The 8821-nt window shown below is 44.2% G+C and overlaps 1 pseudogene; it reads left to right on the top strand.

Moving 5' to 3' along the window:
• Positions 1 to 8210: 8210 nt before the first annotated feature.
• On the top strand, positions 8211 to 8821 carry LOC126933697 (protein FAM183A-like; annotated as a pseudogene).

Below are 8821 nucleotides of genomic sequence, written 5' to 3'. Positions count from 1 at the left end.
GGGCTTGGCACTTCTTTGTTGTGGGCGGCAGCTGTTCTGCACATTGTGGGATGTGTAACAGGACCCCGGACCTCATGAAACTGATCTCCAGTTGCCAAATGTCAGCATGTCCCTTGGGGGCATGACTAGCTCAAAAGAACTAATGATAGACAGTAGACTTATGAGCAAGGTAAGGTAGAAGGGTCTTAGATTGCCTTGGATGCTTTTTAATAGGCAATGGGATATTAGCTTTGTGTAGGAATGTAAATTTTAGGAAAAGAGTGCTCAGAGATGGTTAAACACGCACAGACAGTATTAGAGAAGAATATACAAATAGCAAATCAACTAATTAGGGTGCAGTTAGAAGCTTAAAGGCATAAATGTGATTATTTTGTTGTGGACCTAATGTAAGAGAAAATAAAGATGCAGGAAATATTTCTTTATTCTTTTGTAATGAGTGACCCTACCAGAAGGACACCTACCTAGAAACTGAACTTGAGTTTGTGTGTTACCAGCAGTCCTTTAAAATGAGAGAAGTTTCCACTATGATGTAACATAAGTTAGGATAACAAATCACATGGGTTTTCTTGAGAGGCCATCCTCATTTAGAAAGTCACACCACCTCTGGAGCACCGACAGTGTCTTCCTTAGAAGGGCAGGTTTGGGGGAAAAAGGGAAAAAACGTTGATTGCCCTGAGGAAAGAGAGTGACTCCACATAAGGGCATTGCTAATGGCCAGCGAGATCAGGGCAGACAGAGGCATGCACTAGAACGGGTCCTGACCCAGTGCTCATTCCAGACGCCAAGACGGGCACCCCAGCCTCCTCTGTGATATCCTGAGTGTGCCCTCCAGAGGCAGCTTTGCTTGTAAAGGTAGCAACTCACCTCCCTGAGGCTCACCCCTCACTGCTACAGTCTCCCTGGGTCTGCCACCAAAGAGATTCAAACCTCAGCCATCCTAGCCAGCTTCTACTTACAACAGAGCCCCAAATCCTTATCCCTATAGCCCAAATCCTCATCATCTCTTGCCCCTGAGGTGACAGTGCCCTTGCCAGTCCCTAAGCAGGGAGAGGCAAAGGGTGAGACAGGTTTGTGGTGAAGGTCCCTTTCACATTTGCTCTCTGGCAACGGCACATTAACTGCAGTTCTGAATTATGTCCCCGTCATGCTTGGCTCAACATTGTCCTGTACAGTTAACAGTTGGTGAGCAAAGCAATGTGAGAATGTGAAAATTGGACACTAAAGTTATAATAGGGAAATTATCATCTTGCTTCTAATGCCAGAAGTACAGTAGTTATGCCAGGAATTTACTTAACATTGTATTATGATTGGTAAAGACTCTGTTTTCTGATCATGATGAAATAAAGCTAGAAATAATGAACAGTTACATGCAAACGAACTGAACCACTAGGAAAAAGAAAAGGTGACAACATTATTTAAAATGAAACTCAAAAATCAAAAATCAAAACTTAAGTGTCTCAATCTTAATAAAATACCCAGAAGAATGCTGCATAGCAAACTTCTAGAATATAGCCAAAGCTGTACTGGGAGGGCAATTCTTTAATTCTTAAAAAAATAAAGTTTTGAATGAAGTTACTAAGTACTTATCCTGCGAATTTAGAAAACAATCATGAGAGTCACAAATAAACTTAAAAAAAAAAAAAAAGGGAGAAGGACTTAAAGATAAAATTAATTGGTTAAGAGAAAAAATTTGCATTGATAAATTCAAGTGTAATAGAGAGTAGAAGGTAAAATAGGCATCTCTACATAGTTAAGCCACAGGAGGGAGAAGTGAAAGTGAAAGTAAACAAAGTTAGAGATGAAACAAAGAACAATACTTTATACATTCAGAACATTAACTGCTTTTAGAAAGATTACTTTATATTTCCATATAGTAATTAATTAGAAAATTATATGTGCATTATTTCTAGATAAGTGTAAATTACCAAAATAAAGAAAAAAGAATCAAATCAATAAACGTGTTCAAAATAACAAATTTAAGAATAATCACCAAAGTAGTACCTGACTCAGATAGTTGCCTTCAAATTTGTAAAGAAGAAATAGTTACCAGCCTATATTAACACTGCCAGAGCTTATTAAAAGATGAAAAGATTTATAATTTGCTTTATAAAGCCAACATAATTTCTTTCCTTTTTTTTTTTTTTGAGACACAGTTTCACTCTTGTCACCCAGGCTGGAGTGCAATGGTGCTTTCTCAGCTCACTGCAACCTCCACCTCCTGGATTCAAGCGATTCTCCTGTCTCAGCCTCCCAAGTAGCTAGGATTTACAGATGCCTGCCACCAAGCGTGGCTAGTTTGTTGTTGTTGTTGTTTCTTTGTTGTTGTTTTTGTTTTGTTTTGTAGAGATGGGGTTTCACCACGTTGGCAAGGCTAGTCTCGAACTCCTAACCCCAGGTGATCCACCCACCTCAGCCTCCCAAAGTGCTGGGATTACAGGTGTGACTCGCCATGCCCAGCAAACCAGCATAATTTCTACAGGACAGAGTTAGTAAATGTAAAGATTCATTCGTAATTTCACTTGCAAATATAAATGAAAATTCCAAATAAAATTAGATAAACGAAGCACATTAACAAATATAAGTACACCGTATACTCAGGAATTCAAAGATGGCTTAATATCAGGAAATGTATCAATACGCTTCATCATACCAAAAAGTCAAAGAAGAAAAATCATATAATCGTCTTAATATATGCCAAAGACTCCTATGACAAAATTCAATACAAATTTTCAAAACCCTGATTAAAGCTTTTAGTCAACTAAGCCTAGAAGAGATCATTTAATTTAAAACAATTTAAATTTAAAATAATTAAAAATTTCAAAGAAAATAAAAACAGCCAACATTATAGCTAAGAGTAAAACCATAGAGACATGTCCCCTCTCATTCCTATTAAGCAAAATGTTAGACAGTCTAACAATTAGACAGCAAAAAGAAACAAACGCCACAAATAATGGAAAGAAAAAGACAAGCTGATTATTATTATCAGTTGTGATTGTCTATATAAACAAAATAAATCTGCCAAAAACATAAAATAAATAGCAGTTCACAAGTTAAAATAAAAATAGAAAAACCAGGATTTCATCAGCCAGGAATTAACTATGAGAAAAAAAAAAGGAAAACAAATTCCCGATAGCAACAGCAAAACAATTTCTGAGAAGAAACTCCTTAAGAAACTTAAGCCAGGATCTACGTGAAAAAGTACTATTCTATTAAGAGATGTTAGAGAAATACTGTATTAAGAGATAGTACCTGCTTCTAGAGAGGCATAAAATTGTAAATTAGCATAAGTTCAAAACAATTAAAATCAAAATACCAATAGAAACTTGTTGAAACTTAAGACACTAATGAATGAACAAGAAGAGTCAAGAAAGTGTAGACAAAAGTATAACGACAAAGGTGGCTGGTACTGCCAGATTTTAAAATACATTATAAAGTAAAAAGAGTCTGTGTTTATGCCTATATTCCAGGACTGGGGGTGACTTCTTTGTGTTTTTTGCATTTTCAAGCTTTTATTCAAGTATTTATGAGCAGAGAAATCTTTAAAAATGTAATATCACTAAGTCTTTCTCCAGCTGTGCCTGTTCAAGGTTCCCACACTCTCCTCCCTCTCTTCATTCTTGAGTTCTTCACCCCAGTCTCTACCTCCTAGTCCCCCCTTCATTCCAGACTTCATGCTTTGAGAAATTGAAGTCCTTGTGGGGCTCTGAACATTTCTCATGATTTTATGCTTCTTTCTTTGTGTGAGAGGCCATCACGCAAAGAAAGAAGCACAAAATCATAGGAAATGTTCAGAGCCCCACCAGGTCTTCGGCCACATCCACCTCCACTACATCCACCATTTCCAGCTAACGCTCCCTTATGTGGGGGTCACATTCTCCAGAAAGTTCTCTCTGATCTCCCATGCCCCATTTCTCTTGTCCTTCCTACACAATATGAAAATTAAATGTAAGAAAATTGATTCAAGAAAAAGAAACTTTGGTCGAAGGTGATATTTCACTATGGAAGGGGGGTGTCTTTTATTGTCTTATGTTGAAATCTACTTATTTCTTAATTGGGTTATTTTCAAGATTCATGTCTTAGTCATGTTTGAAACCTTAGACTTCAAACCAGTTTATTGATCTCAACTCAAAAATACTTTTAAAACACAAGTTGGATATTTTACTAGGGATGTTTATAATCCTATTCTTCAGTCAGATTTCAATAATTTGTTTGAAAATTGGCATAAAGAAATTTAAAGCCCAGAGATTTAAAAAACCGTTTATAAGTAGAGCCTCTATTGAGATATCCAGAGCAGAATGGGTGCCCTCAAGTGACTTACACTAAATTTTGTTTTATTTTTCAAAATATTCTAGAATGCCACCCTTTGTGGCCCCTGTCTGTTTTGCTTATATCTATTATAGCATCAGTGATTTAAATATTTTTCTGAGCTTTTAGACCTTCAACGGTTTCTTTTTGAACTCCCACAATGGGTTCTTATGATTCTTCTTTATCTCCTACGATATTTTCTTGTTAGTTTTATCCCCCTCCCCCCACTTTATTTTATTTTATTTTATTTTATTTTATTTTATTTTTTTGAGATGGAGTCTCGCTCTGTTGCCCAGGCAGAGTGCAGTGGTGCAATCTCAGCTCACTGCAAGCTCCGCCTCCTGGGTTCACACCATTCTCCTGCCTCAGCCTCCTGAGTAGCTGGGACTACAGGCGGCCGCCACCACACCCAGTCAATTTTTTGTATTTTTAGTAGAGACGGGGTTTCACCATGTTAACCAGGATGGTCTCGATCTCCTGACCTCGTGATCTGCCCGGATCGGCCACCCAAAGTGCTGGAATTACAAGCATGAGCCACCGCGCCCGGCCTATTTTCCCCACTTTTAAAGGGAAGGGTTTATTAGTGAACTCAGCAGTTACAAGCCAAAGGGGTGAAAAAGTCAACTCTCTATTCAAGAGCAACTAGGAGTAAACAAACTTGCCCTTTTACCTGTGAATTCACACCTGGTCATGGTGGTGAGGAGGTGAGCAAATCAGGACTTCCTGGCCATAGAAACAAGTGTGTATTATCAGCAGAATTTCTGTGTGTTTCTGCAGCCTGTACTGTATGCCTTATCTTAGGCAGCAATGTCAAACCAAGCAAAAAAGGAAAAAGTCGTCATACTCTGATAGTTCTAGCACATGGTTCCAGCTAAAGAAAAGGCAAAATCTTAGAGCTGTCCCAGGTCATTGCCCTAAGCTCCCCTCCTTAGAACAACCAGAGCAAAACACAACCCACCAAGTCACACCATAGTCAGAAATTGAGTCATAATGGAAAAGGCATTGTTGCATAATGACTTATCTAATTCATCTATGTTGATTATGCAGTCTTTAAATCAGTCCTTTTAAAAAGAGAAAAAGAAAGAGATATCTCTTCATTGGGGCATGTCAGGTTTGAAAAGGAAATTCTCTAAGCATCCCAAACACAAGTGGAACCAGGATGGGCTGTTCTCACAATCTGGGCAATCTTCTTCAGGACAGAGAAAGGTGGAGAGGTCTTTGATGACAATATGCCCACTTAACCCAGAGCATGGCTGTGCTCAGCCCCCTTTTGTGTGGTTGCTTGGCTTGTTCTTGTGTTTTGAAGCACCATCGGAACAACCCAAGTGTACCAGTGACAGCCCCGGTCCCTTGCCCGGTGTGCCCTTCCTCTCTAGCAGCAGCCAGTCCCCTGAAGAGACTTACCCATAGCCCATCTGCTCCACACTGCCTCATTAGGGATCAGCCCTCACTCATTCATTTATTCCTAAAGCTTGTGTGTCTAGGAGTGGGGAAAAGTGACGTAGTAGTAGAGGATTATGACATTTATTGGTTCAAATTTAATTCTGCTTTCACAACTACAGAAAGCATTTGTCTGGCTAGGTTATGCCAAGTAGATCCATTAAAAGTTGTTTCTCGGCCAACAAACACATGAAAAAATTGCTCAGCATCACTCACCATCAGAGAAATGCCAATTAAAACCACAATGATATCATCTTACACCAGTCAGAATGGCTGTTAATAAAAAGTAAAAAAAAAACAAAAAAACAAAAAAACACCAGTGTTATCAAGGACATAGAGAAAAAGGAATGCTTACACACTGTTGGTGGGAATGTAAATTAGTTCAGCCTCTACGGAAAACAGTGTGGAGATTTCTCAAATAACTAAAAATAGAACTACCATTTGACTCAGCAATCCCACTATTGGGAATTTACCCAAAGGAAATGAAATCATTACATTAAAAAAGACATTTGTACTCGGATGTTTATCGCAGCACCATTCACAATAACAAAATCATGGAACCAACCTAAATGTCCATCCAGTTGATTGGATAAAGAAAATATGGCAAGGAATACTATATAGCCATAAAAAAAGAATGAAATCATGTCCTTTGAAGCAACATGGATGGATCTGGAGGCCATTATACTAAGTAAAATAACTAAGAAACAGAAAGTAGAATACTGCATGTTCTCACTTACAAGTGGGAGCTACACAATGAGTACATATGGACATAAAGTTGGAAGTAACAGACATTGGAGACTCCAAAATGGAGGAGGGTGGGATGGTAGTGAGGAATAAAAAATACCTGTTGGGTACAATGTTCATGTTTTGGTGATGGGTACACTAGAAGCCAAATCCTCACCGTTATGCAATATATCTATGTAACAAACATGCACATGTACCCACGAATCTAAAATGAAATCAATATTTAAAGATTTTAAAAATATATTTTAAAGAGTAAAGCACCAAACCAAGGAACACGGGGGTCAATGGTAAGCTAGGAAACGCCCAGGTCTGCTCTGACGCGCCCCCTGCAGGATCTCGTCCAGACATGCAGGAGAGGCAAGGCCGCTGGTGCGCGCTTGGGGCAGTTTTGCGCTCCCTCCTACCTGCCCCCTCCTGCCCCAAGTTCAAGCCCCACCTGCTTTGTCACCCACCACCAGCCTATGGAGGTTCCCACTCTGGTCCTCCATGTCCCATGGGTAAAATGGACGTAGCGTGTCTAATTGCGCATGTTCCCTCAGTGTTGTGAAGGACTGAAGGGCTTGTGTAAGGGAACGCGCCTGGAGCACTGACTTCGTCCCCTTTTCCCAGTTCCTGCTCAGAGCCGCTCTCCCAGGCCCCCGGCCCCTAACCGTATCCTAGTCCTCCGATCAGCCTTTGCCTACTGAGGGCAAAACTACGGGGTACAAGCACAGGAACTGCTACGTCGCCCCATTGCCTCTGTCTTCCATTTCCCCTGCTTGGTCCTAAACCCGGAGACGGGGCCCTGTGCCGACTGGCGGGGCGCTCCCGGGTTCGGACGCGGCTCGGGTCACAAAGCGCGTTCCGCCCTGGAACGCCCGGAGGAGATAAAAGCCGCGCAGGCCCCGCACTCGCCGCGCACTCCGGCCGTTCCGACGAGAGAGCGCTGCACGCGTGAAAATGACTCGAAAGCTGCCCCGCATCTCCGCCCCCCAGCCCCGGCGCCCGCTCGGCGCCACCCCGCAGCGCCCTGGCCGTCGGCTCTTCTTTCCTCCCATCCGTCCTCCGTTTCTGGACCCGCACACCACGCTCCTGTTCCATCCCACCTACTCGTCCTTCTGCCCCATCTGCTACCCGTCTCTGAACCAGTTCGTGCCCGTCCACTACCCCGTCGTGGGCATCGCCCTGCCGACCTCTTCGTGCGTGAATCTTCAGAAGGGCTGCATCTGCCGCCCGCATGTCCGCTGGGGCCCCAACTTCCACTACATCCCTCCCTATCCCCCCACGCCCCCGCCCAGCCCCTGCTTCTAGAGCCTGCCTGCAGCCCGCCCCCCGCCCCCAGCCACCCACGCGGCCTGACGATCCACGACCCCACGGAGAGGCCCCTGCAGGGACCGTGCTCGGGCAGCGAAGGAGCGGACCCCGGGGACCCCACGGCCTGGCTGTGGACACGGGGACGCAGGACCACGGACACCCACCCTCGGCCTCCGCTGCCTGCTCAGCCGGCCGGGCCCGCCTCTGCATTTGGAACTGGCTTCCCCGTGGGCCTTGGTGTGGAACCCCGAGCAAACTGCTGGCCCGAGACGGAGAAGGGAGAACACGAGGAAGCAGCGCCTCTGCTCGCTGGGAGGGAAACGACTGGCCAAGGTGAGGCCTAACCACATGCCCATGACCCCGGGGTCTGTCCCATGACCGGAAGCCCTTTCCCGGAGGGGTAAAGGCTGGATGCAGGAAGCTGGGGCTGTGGGAGCGCTGTTGCCTGGAGACCGCGTGGGACGCCGTTGCCTGGAGATGGCAGAAGCCCGGGGCCAGGGAGAGAGGCACGAGGGAGCAGAGAGCGCATGGAGCCCGATGGAGCAACGCCAAGGCCATGGCGGGACACCCCAGGGAGAAGGTGACCCAGGATGAGGTCTGTCAGAACCAGATCTTGCAGGAGCTGTACCTTAAAGAGCTACCAGCCCGGAACGTCTATGCCCGGCATCACGTGAACCCCTCCACGAGGTCCACAGATCACCAGGAAGCCCGTGTCTTGGCATGGTAACCTGGAGGAGCCGGAGACGCCAGGTTTCAGAATCTCATTCACCACGCTGCCCAGGGACCAAGGAAGAAGGACCCAGACACAGACTGAAAATTAGGAAACTGCATGGGACTCAGAGCCCTCGCTCAACCCAGAATGCCCGGATCGCAGGCTGAACCACTGCAGGGTCTGCAATGACATCGCTCTGTGCAAGGCTCAGATGTGGGGGCTGGGAGAAGATGATTGCCACCAGTGACATCCCAGTGGTGGACGGAGGCCCCGAATTTCATGCCCAAAGTGTGCACTGCCCCGAGAAATAAAATTTTTTGAAGTTAC

This window comes from Macaca thibetana, chromosome 13, assembly GCF_024542745.1.
Source record: "Macaca thibetana thibetana isolate TM-01 chromosome 13, ASM2454274v1, whole genome shotgun sequence".
NCBI lineage: Eukaryota > Metazoa > Chordata > Mammalia > Primates > Cercopithecidae > Macaca > Macaca thibetana.
This window is presented reverse-complemented; position numbering and strand designations above follow the sequence as displayed.